Source organism: Pygoscelis adeliae, unplaced genomic scaffold, assembly GCF_000699105.1.
Source record: "Pygoscelis adeliae isolate BGI_AS28 unplaced genomic scaffold, ASM69910v1 Scaffold83, whole genome shotgun sequence".
In the NCBI taxonomy this organism is placed as follows: domain Eukaryota; kingdom Metazoa; phylum Chordata; class Aves; order Sphenisciformes; family Spheniscidae; genus Pygoscelis; species Pygoscelis adeliae.
The window spans coordinates 921,451-938,136 of NW_008824467.1; positions in this window are offsets into that span (position 1 = coordinate 921,451).

A 16,686-nucleotide genomic window follows, 5' to 3' on the forward strand; every position below is an offset into this window, starting at 1 on the left:
AATGTGTGCTTGCAGCCCAGAAGGCCAACCGTATCCTGGGCTGCATAAAAAGAAGTGTGGCCAGCAGGTCGATGGAGGTGATTCTCCCCCTCTACTCCACTCTCATGAGACCCCGCTTGGAGTACTGCATCCAGCTCTGCGGCCCCCAACATAAGAAGGACATGGACCTGTTGGAGTGGGTCCAGAGGAGCACCATGAAGATGATCAGAGGATTGGAGCACCTCTCCTATGAAGACAGGCTGAGAGAGTTGGGGTTGTTTACTTTGCAGAAGAGAAGTCTCCAGGGAGACCTTATTGTGGCCTTTCAATACAGATAGGGGGCTTATAAGAAAGATGGAGAGAGATATTTTACCAGGGCCTGTAGTGACAGGGCAAGGGGCAACAGTTTTAAATTGAAAGAGGGTAGGTTTAAATTGGATATAAGGAAGATATTTTTTATGATGAAGGTGGTGAGGCACTGCAACATGTTGCCCAGAGAAGTTGTGGATGCCCATCCCTGGAAGTGTCCAAGGTCAGGTGGGACAGGGCTTTTGAGCAACCTGATCTAGTGAAAGATGTTCCTGTCCATGGCAGGGCGGTTGGACTAGATCATCTTTAAAGGTCCCTTCCAACCCAAACCATTCTGTGATTCGATGATTCTATATTTAACATATATGCCATTTAGAAGTGAGGTGAGGGAGATGAAGAACAGGACCTAGCGTGAGCCTGTCTGTAAGACATCAGACTACTGGCATATGGAGCATCCTTCTGTTACCAGCATGTCTATAACTGAAAACATGTTTCCTCCCAATGTAAATGTAGGGTAATGCCATGCAAGCTAATGGTGTTACTCTGCATTTACACCACTGCACAGAGAGCAGGATTCAACTCCTTGTACTTAATCATCCCAATAATAATGGTTTATATTTTAAATTCTATCACAGTTTGCATAGAGACAGATGATCAGCGATGGATGCTTTTGGATATTAGATGAGGAATGGATATTTATCATACCAAAATCTGGACATTTTTATATTAAATAGATGGCAGTAAAGCATTGCACAGTTTATAATCCTAATTAAATTGTTGTATTTTTAGTATGGAAACCTTGAAAACTACAAGCCTTGGTGATCTATGATAAATGATGCAGTCATTTTTGTACTGTAGAGTTAATGTCTTTTCTTGCTGTGCAGTGCTAATTTAAGGAAGGTTCACCTCAGACAGTTTAAGACTCTACTTCCTTTCCTTTCTAGTTTAGAAATACCATACCAATAAGACAGTTTTGCCAAGTACTTTAACCTTTTTCTTGTAAGTAATACAGTGACAGTATTTATTGTGCATTGTATGTGCGTGAAGTATTTCTGTCTTTCAGGTGGAAGAAAAATAAGTTTTCCAGATAAAGAATATTTATAAAGTATTGAGTTCTCTCAACTATTTGACCCTGTCTGTCTATCAGTGAAAAAATCTTGCACTTGAAAATCAGCAAAAGCAATGAGTGGTTATTGTTACTTGAGACCACGTGTCAGACCAAAAGAAAGACTTGAGTCACCTATATAGGATATGGGGATGCACAAGACTTGTGATGAGTACCCACCCACTACTGGAAAGGCCCAAGCATATTACTGCATCTTCCTGTGATATGAAAGCTCCCCAGACATCTGCTACTCTGTGATGCGCTTTCTGCCAGCACATCTGTCTGAGCACGTTGGTGCCTAGCTCCAACATAAGCCCTACAGAGGCCCAGATACGGGGTGGGGAAGTCCTTAGATTTTCTGAGCCTTACTATCTTGTGGTCATGCTTAGAATATGTCACACACATAGACAATGCTGAATTCACAGTGGCCATACCTGCTTTCATTCAAAAATGCACAAGTGAAAAGCACCCTATTGCAGAGGAAAGATAAAAGAGGTTTGAAAGATACAACTTCATTGACTTCAGGACCAGGAGGAAAATGTAAAGGAACTGGAAACTAGGTCAGATGAGTAAGTGTGAGGATGGAAGTACAGCATAAGCTTAAGAAAAAACAAAATACAAAACAACCACAAAAATTCAAGGGTACCATGGAGTCATTTTATTAGTGTATTAGCAGTAAACAGAAGAACAAGGGAAGAATTGGTTGTCTGCCAAAAAGAGAAGAGTATTGGCACATGAAGTTGAGAAGACCAAAGATCTTTTGATATTGATCTTTACCAAAGACATCAACGACAATCAGAAAGCTAGCATAATCCTCAAGGGATAACACCTCCATGTGTAACTGGGAAAGAATGGATTAGTGCCTAGGTAAGTAAGGTGGTCTCAGATCAGCTTGATATGAAACTACAGAGCTTTGTCCTCCTTGAAGAAGTGCCTACAGCAGTCTCAGAGCAAGCAGTAATTATCTTTGAGGACCAGTGAAGGCTTAGTGAGGCAGTGGAAGAATGAACAAGAACAAATGTATTATCTATCTTTAAAAATAAAAATAAAGGAAGAATTGAAAATCAAGTTGAAATCAAGTTGAGAGATCAAGTGCAGGGATACAGTGCAGGACTCAACTCTGAGTCCGCACTATTCAATATCCTCAGGGAACCGGATGGTGGGCTAGAACATAAGAGCTGTGCTTGAACTCCTGCCAGGGCTGTACCCTTCTACAACAGTAGCCACCGAACAGATGCCCAGAAAAAATAGTAACAGGGCAAATATACTTTGCACTTTTCCCAGGTACTGTCCTAAGCCTTATACTTTTTTTATCAGAGAGGAAATTTGTAAATCTGATGTGGTTTGTCTATCTAGAAGTCCTCAAAGGATCTCTCTTTAAAGTTCTGGCTCACTCCTCCGTTGAACCCCAATACATGTTTTGCATGATAGCATACATTGGTAGGGACTTCCAGAGTGCTTCTACCTCTGGCAGCAAGAGCGACCTCTTTTTGTTTGTTTTGAATCCTATTTCTCCTAGCTTCACTTGACAGCCTTACCTTCTGCGCTGGAAGAATAACGAATAGGAACTTCTCAGGAGGCAGTTACATACTTTTGATCATCCTTATTTAGAAGCAGGTGGAGGTGAAATAAACATTAAACTTCTACTGAAGCCACATTTACTTACATAGCTTTAAGATGTGGGAATAAAGCCATTCTACATAATGATTTCCTTGCAGCAGGCTAAGCTACTCCATGGATTGCCTCCTGCAATTATGAGAGCATGCGTCCACCCCTTTCTAAGAGGGGGAATTGTTACAAAGGTTAAGACCACATATTATACAGTCATCATGTTAACAATAGATGAGTTATGCTAACTTGTGCTTGTGGATTGCTGACAGGGCAACCACCTTGAGGGAAGAAAAGGATCATTATGTTTTAGTTCAGTTTCTTTGAGCACAAATGGCATTAAAGCAGAGAGGATACTTCACTTCCCTGTGAAAAAAATTCTATTCAGCCAGGGAAATCCCTTTCAGCGATCTATCAGGTTTATTGTCTGACGTGTTTTAATTTCCTGGAAAGTGGTAGATAAGTGTGCAATTTATTTTCAGCAATGAGAAGCTTTAATTATGAGTAAGCTAAGAGTGTACATGTTCAAGAACAGGCTAATTGGGTAAAGCAGCCTGAGAAAGGCAATCTTGCATAAAAGCAATAAAAAAATTTTAAATACAATTTAAAGAAATAACAAGCAATTGTACAGATCACAGCAATTAATACATGATGTGTGACAATGAAAATACACAAAGTGGTGGTTTGTTTGGTTTTTAGGTTTTTTTTAGGTTTTTTTTTTTAGGAATGTAATTTAAATATTCACAGAAGATATGTACTGAAATTCTCATGGCTACTGTCACTATCAGTGCACTAGTCTTGACAGTCATTAACTTAGATACTTTTGGGGACTAAAAAACCCAAGAGAATCATCTATAGAAGACTTATGAATCCTAGGAGATATGAAGCCTTTAATAGTAATTTTTCCTGCAGGTTTCTTAATACAAGAGACAAATAATTCTACAATATGAACTCCTAAAGAGTTCAGAAGGACTGACTGTTGCCCATTACAAGCAGCTTTTGGTAAAGACTGTGCATTGCTGAAAATTATTTTTTTTCTCTAACAATTTAAAGTTAGAGCACATTTGAAGTGGGAAACAATATGGACTTTTGACTCCATAAGGAGGTCTGCTGTCTGACTCCTGGGAATCCAAATGAATTACTTGTACAGCAGTGTGGACTGTGTTTAGAACTTTGATTGTATCAAGCCTAAGTTTTATTTACTCAGTGACAGCCTAGGCATGTTGAGTGAGATCCTGTCTTGGTGTGTATCAGTAAAACCAACAGAACTATAAAAGGATTATTCTAGTTCTGCTTATTGTCATTTTTGTACTGGACCTTAAAGGTGTTACTTCATTGGTATGTTAGTCTCCATCATGTTCTTGCAGACAGGGAAATCCTTTGACTAGCAGCAGGAGCTCCCATGACACTAAAGAGGTTCTCAGAAGTAGATGAAGAGGTGCAGCTGGGGAACTTGCCCAACAAACAGTCAGGGCTTGTACCTGTGCCCTCCTGTTTGCCAGGTCAACAGGGCAGGAGCCATTTAGGATGACATAATGTCACAGCATAATAAAATAAGACCCAAAGTTAAACCTTCTGTATCTCATATTTCTTCCTGGAACTATGACAAGTTGAGGAAATTCTTTTGTATTTGATATCTGCCTGTTCTAAAGTCTTTTCAGAGCCCCATCAGCATCAGTTTAAAGGTAAGCAGTAACTGCTCTGCTGCCCTGCATTTGCCCTGATGGCCACTTTTCTGATGATTTCACTATAGAGAGCTTGTCAAATACAATATATGCTGTCTCATTCTGTTATGTTTATCTTGACAGTGGCTAGGGTAACAATCTCTTCTAATTGCTCTTTTGGCTTATTATCTTATTATCTTATAAATGGTTATGTGATCAATTATCTGTGATTTGCTTAATACAATTTGAGGGACATTGGTAATGAATAACATCACCTCCTTGAAGAAAGCACGTCTTCATATGTCCTGGAATGGCTAATTTTGCAAAAATGTCCACATACTGGGGAATTTTTCACTGGGTGTCCCTACAGATTTATCTATATCACCAGGTCACCATGATCCCCTAACAGGTTTATAACCTGCCTGGCTTTTAGCTGGAACAAAGCTATACTTAATATGACTGTGTCATGCTTATCACCTTTTAGTATTGTCTCTAGAAGGGAGATCAAAGCAAGTAAGCTCAGTTTCAGCTTTGTACTGGTTTTTGACACCAGACTTTCTGACTGATTAAAATCAAATGACTGAGTTTACCCCTACTGTGAACTTGTTGCAATGACAGCTGGACATCTTAGCACGAACTATAGGAGAGGACAGCTCCATAGTCCTTCACTTACAGTTGTTCCTGCAGTTCTTTAATATTTAGGGAACGAAGATAAAACTATCTTAGAGTAACATTAGGCCTTTAAAAAATTATTGGAGACAGCATTTTTGGGGCTTTCTACATAGTCATGGCATAAACTCTGTGTATGTATTGCAGTTTGCTTTAGCAATTGAAGACTTTAATTTATATCCTTATTGATGAAGAAAGAGTTTCATGCCTATGCAGAATTTAGTAACACCTAAGGGGATGCCATGATCTATATGGGGTGTTTCAACTGGAGGTCAGGAAGAGAGATTACACTGAGGAAATTCTCCCATACATATGACTTCTAACCTGTATTATAACTGATTAGAGCTAAATTTCTTTTCTGATTCAAGAGCTAATCCCTTAATTAGTCTGCACTCTGTCTTTCCTGTCTGGAAATTATGTGTGAAATCCTCCTTCCTGATCTTTTAACAGAAATTTGTTAGAAGCAATGGAGGCAGCTAGACATCAGGCAAACCAGTGTTTGGAGGGCAAGAGGTAGTAGCTCTTAGACCAACCGATGCAGCTAGAAAAAAAAAGATAATCTTTTAGGCATACAATCTCTAGAAACACATACATACTGAAATAACAGATAAAGAATATATACATACATACATACATACAAACATACGTAAAAAGCCCATACAGAAGTAGCTGTCTGCCAAGCTAGCTATAGGTTGAGAACATGCCTTGAGTTTAGCTTGTATTAAAAAACTGGACAATTTGGAGGGAAAGATGTCTTGTAGAAGTGACGTATGGGAGGTGTTAGCATAGGGACAACCAAGCAGCTCATTTAGCTCCCAGGGCAGAGAGATAGATGAGTAGCTGTTGCTTCTTGGACACAAAGAAGTTAACCATATGTGGTGTCTGAGGAAGATTATGATGACCCATAAAACCAATGTTGAATCTGTGATTTTTAGTGTGTAGTCAGTTTACTAAATTTAGAAATAGAAATAGAATAATTCCAGTTGGAACAGACCTACAACAATCACCTAGTCCAACTGCCTGACCACTTCAGGACTCACCAAAAGTTAAAGCATGTTATTAAGCACATTGTCCAAATGTCTCTTAAACACTGACAGGCTTGGGGCATCAACCACCTCTCTAGGAAGCCAGGTCCAGTGTTTGACTACCGTCTTGGTAAAGAAATGTGTCCTCATGTCAAGTCTGAACCTCCCTTGATGCAGCTTTGAGCCATTCCCACATGTCCTGTTACTGGATACCAGGGGGAAGAGATCAGCACCTCCCTCTCCACTTCCCTCCTCAGGAAGCTGTAGAGAGCAATGAGGTCACCCCTCTGGACGCATTCCAGGACCTTCACATCCTTCTTAAATTGTGGGGCCCAGAACTGCCCACAGTACTCAAGGTGAGGCCACACCAACGCTGAATACAGCGGGATAATCACCTCTTTTGACCAGCTGGCTATGCTGGGTTTGATGCACCCCAGGATGCGGTTTGCCCTCTTGGCTGCCAGGGCACACTGCTGACTCGCATTGAGCCTGCTGTTGACTAGCACCCCCAGACCTCTTTCTGCAGGGCTGCTTTCCAGCCACTCCTCCCCCAGTTTATACTCGTGTCCAGTTACTCCATCCCAGGTGCAGAATCTGGCACTTGGATTTGTTGAATTTCATCCCATTAATCATTGCCCAATGCTCCAATCTATCTAGAACCCTCTGCAAGGCCTCTTGTCCCATGAAAGAGTCAACAGCATCTCCCAGCTTGGTATTAACAAACTTGCTAATGGTGCATTCAACTCCTCCATCCAGATCATTGATAAATATATTGAACAGAACTGGCCTTAGAATTGAGCCCTGAGGAACACTGCTGGTGACCAGTCACCAGCCAGACGTAGCCCCATTCACTACAACCCTTTGAGCTCTGCCTTTCAGCCAGTTCTTCACCCAGTGCAGCCTGTACCTGCTTATCTCACAGTTGGACAACTTGTCCAGAAGGATGCTATGAGGGACAGTGTCAAAAGCCTTACTAAAATCCAGAAAACCTACATCCACCGCCTTCCCTTCGTCCACTAGGTGGATGAAGGTTCCCAGACCTGTCTTTTGAGGATGTTTCTAAGTGCAGACTAAGACATCAGACTGCCTCCCCATTGGTCACTGTCTATGTCTGTCCTTTTTAGTCTGTGTGAAGTAATTTTAGTGTTTATTGTCTGCTCAGTTTCACTCACCTTGTTTCTGCCAGGGTGCAGCGAGGGCCAGCTGCTCTGTAAGGGAAGGTGAGCTGGGTGCTGGGCAAGGTAACAAGGCAGATGGAAGCAGGGACCTCACTGAAAAGGAGGTGGGTTGTGGAGCAGCAAGTCCAGGTCAGGATCAGCGCCAGAGGCAGTGATCAGGGTCAAACACACCCGGTGTACATTATATTCTAGATGTGGACTCATGGATTTTGATGTTTCTGTTTTGGATAGGCATCTACTGTCGCTGAGTGGATGCAATGGCAAACTTTGGTACATAGCTTGTTCTTGGTCTTTGTTGCTTTTAGTGTCTATGTATAAAGGCTATCACTATCATTATGAGAACCTTTGACAAACCATGGTATGGACTTTTAAATGAGGGGAATCAGTAGGAACTTTCTGAAGACAAGTGATGCTTTGAGAGAGAGTACCGTTTCAAACAGTATTCTCCATCAGTAGGTATCAGTTAACCAAGAAATCTCAACAGTTTAAACCCTCACTCTCACCTATCAGAAAGGCTGTCACATATGAGGGGTTTCTGATAGGTCTTGGGATAAACTTATCCTCAGGGAGTTGCTGTTTCTGTTGGGGCTTCTTTTCTCAGCTTTCCCTCTCATTCAAGGCAAGCAGTGTTGCTTCGCAGCACTATCTACCCTTCTTTGGCAAATGTGCAGTGGACATGCGCATCACACAGGTTTGTGAGCCATCCTATGGCATAGGAAAAGCCTGCTTAGTAGAAGTGATGTTTCTCTGTTCACTAGTCACAAACTGCATGGTCTGAACAGTCTCTTTCTGGAAGTGAGGGGCAATTCCATGCTTACCTCAATGTTTTCCCTCTAAAGCTGGAGGATGCAACAAACTTTAAAATTAATTTCTTACTCTATGGCCCTTCTGCTTGGTTGTAAGGAAAAGCCCAATTAAAAATGCTTCAGTAATCACACAGGATTCCATTTCATGGATGGTGGAACTGAAAAATAAAAAGTCATTACCTGTGAAATATCCTAATTGAATTCTTGATGGCAGGTTCAAATGTATTTTTTTAAGTAATGTTTAAAAAAGATTATAGTTTCAAAGCATAGTTTCAAAGGTGGTTTTTTTTTTTTTTCTTTTTGCAATTTCCGTACACCTTTCAGCGGTACTAGCATGTTCTGAAGGTTAATGTGAACTTTTCATGTTCAACAGGTGATGGACATTTGTGTGGAGCATGTAGTTTGCAACAGAACACATGAAGATTTTACCTGTTGCAGAAGCAGCACAGAAACCTGAATCTTGAATCAGACAGATCTGGAGATCACAGCTTCAGAAATACTGGGTTTAAAAAGTAAACCTGTCCAGTGTTTGAAAGAATACTCTTTCTCTGCTTTGAAAAGTGCATGTAAATCTGGCACTTCTGCTCAAAAAGTTACTTTCCTGAAGCTATTAAATAATTTTTTTTGTGATTTTAGAAACTTTCTTTTGTTGTTACTTTATTCTTGTTAGCAATGGAAATACAGAGAGAGCTGAGTGTCATATTTCGTCCCATGTATCACTAACAGAATTACCAACAGAATTTCAGTCAATGGCAGCTCTACAAATAATTTCTGTATTCATGGGTGTCACAATTACACTGGAAAACATGTTTTCAGAGCTCTGAGAGTATAAATTATCCTGAAAAACTCTTTATAACAAGAAAAGAATGGGCCCACCTTTACTCCAGGCCTCTAGATTGGGGTGATACAAGAGGGCAATTGAAAATATGGGTTTATTTGAAAACCAAGCAGGACTGAAGAAGATACTGTTGGGCAAAAGTAGCCATGGAACCACTGTATTGTTTTTACTGTCATTTACAGAGTGACATTCCTTTACTAATACTTTAGAATATTTATTACTAAATTTCACTATCATTAATAATAGTAGCCACAGTAATCATCATCATCATCATCATCATCATTCCTTTCCCCTAGTCCTCTCTTCCTTTATTCCTTATAATACAGTATGATTTTTTTCATGTTTACTCATTGCTAAAACATTTTGTAGGGTGGTAAGGAATAGCATGTGGCAACTGACAAAATCTCTCCCAGTGCAGAGTGAATAGCAGTGAATCTTGCAGCCATTCAATGGCCTTGGATGGCAGCAGAATCTTGGCTAATACAGCTCTCACTATGTACAGAGCTGTTTATCAAAGCTCCCTGTTATCAATAAAAAATATCAGAAACATACAAGGCCAAGTGTTGAAGTCTGATTGGAGGAGCAATTGTTTTTATTGTACTAGAAATTGCTTCCCGTTCCCTTGTCCACCTCCACACACAAAGAACATTTAATCACTCCTTTTACTGCGGGGATGATTATTTTTTTTATTTCTGCTATTGACCATTAATTTTTTAATACAGTGCCAAAATGGGCATAGCCACCAGGCCCATGACCTTCCATGGCTTGGCAAAGGGCACTCAGTTCTGCTGTTTGACCTTTTAGGAGACTCCTGAACCTGAACCTGTGGACCAGCGAGCCCCAGGTCACCCCTCTGTTGACCCCTGTTACATGCTCTCCCTAGCCAGGGAAGCTTGTGCTGTACCTCATGCTGCTCTTCTGGCCATCACTTGTAAGAAGATGACACTGTAAGATGAACAAATTTCTTTACCTACAAGTATAGCAGGTACAGGACGTCAGGTTTGGCAGCCCTTGGATCACATGCACTGATGGCACTGTGCTGAGTGATGCACGTGCAAGTAGGAAGTAAATCAGTACCAGTTGGTACCAGAGCAGACCATGGTTCAAGCATGTTTCTAGAGACTACAGGCCTGCAGTAGCCGTAGCTCTTTATCTGAAAACCAACTTCACATGAGAATTATTTGTCTTTATATCTCCTGAGACAGAATTCAAATTTGTAGCTGTTGACAGAAGAGTTTGTCTTGCAGTGGAGTATCCAGACCAAAATTGTTCTAACTTGTAGCTAGTGTATTTTTACCTCTTCAGTGGAATTGAAAAAACAATTAAAATTATGACCACTCTGAACCAGTCGAGAAACTCAGTTTCTTTCTTTTTTAATTGAGTAATGTTCAATTCCAATTGAATTTTTTTGTAGACTGAAAAGAATTAATAAACTCTATGAGTACAAGTGATACAAAATGTCTTTGGCTTGATGTTGGAAAGTTGCTTAAGAAAAGGTTATTTTGGTCCAGCTGCAATTCACAATAAGCTGTTTCTGTGCCTAAGATGAATGGGATATTTTCTCCATGGGCTGGGGTGAAAAAGGACAGCAAGTGAGCATGTGTTTTATGCTATTCAAGGATCAGCTTATTGTGGTACTCAAGAGTAACATATACCAGATGCTTATCATGCTCAGTAAGAGCTGATACTAAAGCTTCATGGCAAGAAAAAGTCTGTATGACTAAATGGCTGACCCATACACTGAAGCCAATATGAATTTTTTCTTTTAGTTTTAGTTATCATTGGCTTATATCTTAAATTACAGAAGCAAAAATCAAGACAGACTGAGATTGCGTACTGGATGAAAAGTATCTTCAATATGAAATTTCAATTTCTGAGACAGAAAGTAAATAGACCACAATTAATACTATTTTTTCTAGTTTCATCTGACCAGAGACACAGAAATTACTACAGAAAGCCACTGATTTAGTTTAAAGGAAATCAAAGGTTTTGTTTTATTACAAAAATGAAAGCAGATTTTTTAAATAAGGCTATCTTGTTTACTTCGTGTATCTTTAAAACAGCCAGGCAGAACACAGTAATGAAGCATCTGAAACATCTGCAAATGAAAACCCAAAGAACCACCTTTTATACTGCATTTTAGCAGTTTTATCTACGCAGTTTCCTGTCACTTCTTAACCTTGTACATTATTATCTGCTTCCTATTGACTACTCAAATTATTTATGCCAAGTATGTAGCCTTTGGTATTATCCTGTTTTTATTACGACTCATATAGTTGCACATCAGCAGGACCGGTCCTACCTAAGAATAATGCATTTAAAAAGATTTAAACTTCCATCTCTAAAGACTTGCTTAGTTTTGAAGAACTGTTGCAGTAGAGGCAAAAAATGTCACTCATTTGCAAGCCTGCTGGTTACAATTGCTTTTCCGATAATAGCAGTTGTACGTGTGCCCCAACATCTGTGGACAACTCTATCAGATTCAATAGGTTTTTGTTTTACTCATGTGCAGAAATGGTCTGCTACTGTGTATGAGGCAAGGACAGCACTTCCCGGGGAGATTTTCTTTCACGTTATTCTCTCTGCCCTGCACAGTAACACAGGTCGGTCTGGAATGACAGACAAGATTAAGGGTTGGCTTTTTTTTTTTTTAAAGATTAAATCTCACCTGTGAGTTTAGGATTGAAGGTGACTGTGTTCTAACATTGCATAAATTCTTTAATTCTAATGTTCTCATGTTGAATGCTGAATTTGCTACTAATAGTCTGGCTGTAATTAGATACGACACTAAAATACTACGTTGTTCTTGCAGTTTTGGTAGCAGGCCTGCCACTAGTGTGTATTTCATAGGAATAACAAGATATTTAAAGTGATGACATTCGTAATAATGATTTGTATTAGTAAAACATGGGTGTGTGTGTGCTTCCTGTTCAAAAACTTCATTATTTAATCCTGTTTTTAAAAAAACAGTCCTAATACAGACAGCATTATATTAGTAGATGTGTGTATTATATTAAGGTTCCAAAGGACTTAGTATGCTGAAGGAAAGGCTCTGGAATAATTTAGATAATTATGTTTGAAATTTGGATTCCTCCAAACCAAATTCCACTGAGGTCCAACCCAGCATGTATGGTCTAGCATGCCACACACCCCAAGAGGTTTGGGCCTTTCATGGAAACAGGCACTTCAGATCTTATTTTTACGATGGTATTAATAGTGATACTCCCACTTTTTATACAACTCTGATTAATAATACCCTAATATTTTAGCGCATTTGTTGTTGTAGGTTTAATAAAACCGTGTCGTGGTTTAACCTCAGCTGGCAACTGAGCACCACACAGCTGCTTGCTCACTCTTCCCTACCTCCTCCCCCTCCCCTGTGGGATGGGGGAGAGAATCAGAAGAGTAAAAGTGAGAAAACTCATGGAGTGAGATAAGAACAGTTTAATAATTGAAATAAAATAAAACAGTAATAATAATAGCAATAATAATAAAAGATATACAAAGCAAGTGATGCACGATGCAATTGCTCACCACCCGTCGTCAGATGCCCAGCCAGTCCCCGAGCAGCGGCACCCCTGGCCAGCTTTCCCCCAGTTTATGTACTGAGCATGACGTCACATGGTATGGAATGTCCCTTTGGCCAGTTTGGGTCAGCTGTCCTGGCTGTGCCCCTCCCAGCTTCTTGTGCACCTCCAGCCTTCTCAGTCGGTAGAGCATGGGGAGCTTAAAAGTCCTTGACTAGTGTAAGCACTGCTTAGCAACAACTAAAACATCAGTGCGTTATCAACATTGTTCTCATCCTAAATCCAAAACACAGCACTGTACCAGCTACTAGGAAGAAAATTAACCCTATCCCAGCTGAAACCAGGACAAACCATAATAACTAGAACAGTTGCCCAGGAAAGACATGGGTTCTAAGCTATTTTAAGTCAAGGATGATTAAATTAACGGTTACTGATTTCCAGTGCAATAGAGTAGGCTTACTGGGGTGTTACCCTTCTACTCCTTTGCCTCTCTCCTCCTACTTGAAACCAGGCATAGGAGCAAGATGGACCCTGGAGTCTAGGGGCTAAGACATGTACCCAAAAAGAGAAAATCCTCACTTTCAGTGCTCCAGGTCTCTATTTATGGTTTGCCTTAAAAGCCTTTTTGATATAACGTGTTACTGGCCTGGGCCGTAGGGTTGAAATCAAGCCCTTTCTTGACCTCTTTCTTAGCTCTTGTGCTTCTTGCTGGTTAACTGAAATCTCTGTAATACCAAGAAGATACCACACAGAGACTGGTACTGAATGTTAGTGACTCACCAAAGCTGGCACATTGACCTATTTTTGGTGTTTGTTTTCAGAAATTTTTGATTCTGTTTCACAGCTGCTAATAGATTTATTTTCTGTTTGTGGATCTGGCATTTTTGACAAGATGTCATATGTTTTAGAAATAGCTCCTTAATGCTTCCAAGATCAGTCTGTGTAGTACTGTAATATGTATCCAGAGCTCCTTGAAGCATCACAGATATTTTCAGCCATGATCAAACTCAAGTTGCAGGGTGAAAGATGTGAAATTAATTAGCAGTTAAAAAACCCTAAAATTAGATTGTTACTCACTGTAAGTTTTCCAATGGGAAATACAAAAAGATATTTCTAGTGAGAATTGCTGTATGATCCTACAGCAACCTTAAAACCATATTAAAACCATATTACATTTCCATTTAAGAATGAGGGCTTTGCAGCCTGAAATTCTGGAACAGATTTCCTGTTTGATGCAAAATGCCCATTGCAGTGATCTACACGAGTAAACCTGGATTTGTTGAAAAGTGTTAAATATCTCATGGATTATTGGAAATTGCAGAATCCAAGTCTCCTTCGTTATCCAGTATCAATGTAATTTTTCTTAGCCTGGTACCTCCTTCTGGCAAATTCTCCTCCTGACTCTAGGCTCATATTAGGGTCCCTCTCATGCCTTCTCATGTCCTGTCCTTGCTCTGACTACCCTGATTTAAAAATTTACTCCCACCCCAGTGATGAGGACAGGTCAATCTGCTTTTCATCACACCTAGTGTATAGCAAAGCAAAAAAAAGAAGATTTACCCTCTACTTCCCATCAGCAGGTGATGTCCAGCCACTTCCTGGGAAGTAGGGCCTTTGTGCTTCAGAGCATAAACATATAAGTAACAAATGCCCCCCTCACACACACACCCCACACCATTCCCCATTATTGCTGAGCATGACACCATAGGTATGGAATATCCCTTTGGTCAGTTAGGGTCAGCTGTCCTGGCTGTGTGCCCTCAAAACTTCTTGCCCACCCCCAGCCCGCTGGCCTTTGGGGTGTGTGGGGGTGTTGGAGGGACAGCCCTGATGCTGTGCCAGAGATGCTCAGCAGTAGCCCCAACACTGGAGTGGTATCAACACCCTTCTAGCTACAAATACAAAGCACAGCTCTCGATGGGCTGCACTGGGCAAAGTTAACTTCATCCCAGCCAGACCCAATGCAGGGGAAAAGACTTAATTCACAATTAAAATGCAGTCTAGGAATGAACAATTAGAATGATTTCTAATCATCTAATCTCTTCTTTATATAAGATATAAAGGGGGAGCCTTGTGGTTAAAAGAAAAAACAGTCTACTAATTTTTGTACCAATTTAATCTTCCTTTGCATATTCCATATAATTTTCATTCCATATAATGCAATTTGCATTGCATATAATGCTTCCAGGTAAAGACTAGTTGAAAATATATTGCAGTCACAGGCATTTTGAGCTGTTCCTAAAATAATGGAAATCTTTCCTTCCATTCATAAAAACAATCTATTTCTCTGCAATCTGTAAATGGTATACAATCTACTGATGACAGTGCTTCCTTATCTTCTTCCTTTTAAGAACATCTCATCACATGTATTTGGGTTGATAGAAATTGTTTTGCTTCGGATCATGGATGTTACCCAAAGATATACTTAGGAGAGAACATGAAAACCCTGACATTCATCTCGTTTGATGTGCTGGCAAGGTACATCTGTATCTCTCTCAAATCCTCCAGTTCACTTAGGACTTTCAGCTTTATCTGACTGTCATACAAACACCAAGAATTTATTTTTTTCAGAGCTTATAGTCTTGATCCTCAGGTAGTATGAATGGCATATCTGAAAGATAGTCATACTTAGAGTGTTTTATAGAAGTCCTCCCATGCTGACTAAAATACTCAAATATTCCTCTCATGACAAGCACCTCCTGCCATTTTCTAAAACTCTCTGAATCTTGGTAATTATACACAGATCTTTGGACAAGATGTTGATTTTTGGTTCTGTAGTAACTTAGCAGAAGTGGGATTAGCCTTTCGTAGTACGATTTCTGCTTAGTTTTTTAGTTTAAAACCATTACCTCTTGTCCTATCGCAACAGGCCCTACTGAAAAGTCTGTCCCCATCTTTCTCATAAACACCCTTTAGGTACTGAAAGGCCACAATAAAGTCTCCCCAGAGCCTTCTCTTCTCCAAAGTAAACAACCCCAACCCTCTCAGCTTTTCTTCATAGCAGAGGTGTTCCATCCCTCTGATCATTTTCATGGCCCTCCTCTGGGCCTGCTCCAACAGGTCCATGTCTTTCCTGTACTGAGGGCTCCAGAGCTGGATGCAGTACCCCAGGTGAAGTCTCCCAAGAGAGGAGTAGAAGGAGAGAAACACCTCCCTTGACCTACTGGCCACGCTTCTTTTGATGCAGCCCAGGATATGGTTGGCCTTCTGGGCTGCAAGCACACGTTGCTGGCTCATGTCCAGCTTTTCATCCACCAGTACCCCCAAGTCCTTCTTGGCAGGGCTGCTCTCAATCCCTTCATCCCCCAGCCTGTACTGATACTGCTGGTTGCCCCGACCCAGGTGCAGGACCTCGCACCTGGCCTTGTTGAATGTCATGAGGTTCACACAGGCCCACTTCTCGAGCTTGTCCAGGTCCCTCTGGATGGCATCCTGTCGCTCTGGCGTGTCGACCGCACCACTCAGCTTGGTGTCATCTGCAAATTTGCTGAGGTTGCACTCGATCCCATTGTCTATGTCACTGATGAAGATATGTCTGCTTAAAGTTTCTCTGCAAAAGGGAATCCCTTTTGGCCATGTCATGCACCTCAGACAACTAGGTTGCTCTCTTCTATACCCCATGTTTTGGCCTTTGATAGGAAATCTTTTAGTTAGAGCAGCTAGTCCATGCATATTGCTAAATTAATATTAATTTAGTAGCAGCTAGATCTCTTCAATTTTGCTTTGAGTATACAGTATTCTTTAAATTTAAGTCAGTAACTTTATATCAGTTTTGTCAAAATTTATTACACCTATGTGTCTTCTAGTTAACTGATAACCTGCTTTATTCCCTCAATAATTGATATTTAAGCTTAAGAAAATTATTTTCTTTTTGCAGTTTTTCCCACTCACTCTGTGACAATTATTTGCAAAACGAGGAAAGACTGTGTGTGTGTCACCTGGAATGCTTCTGCACTTGTTCAATTCTACTTGTTCTGC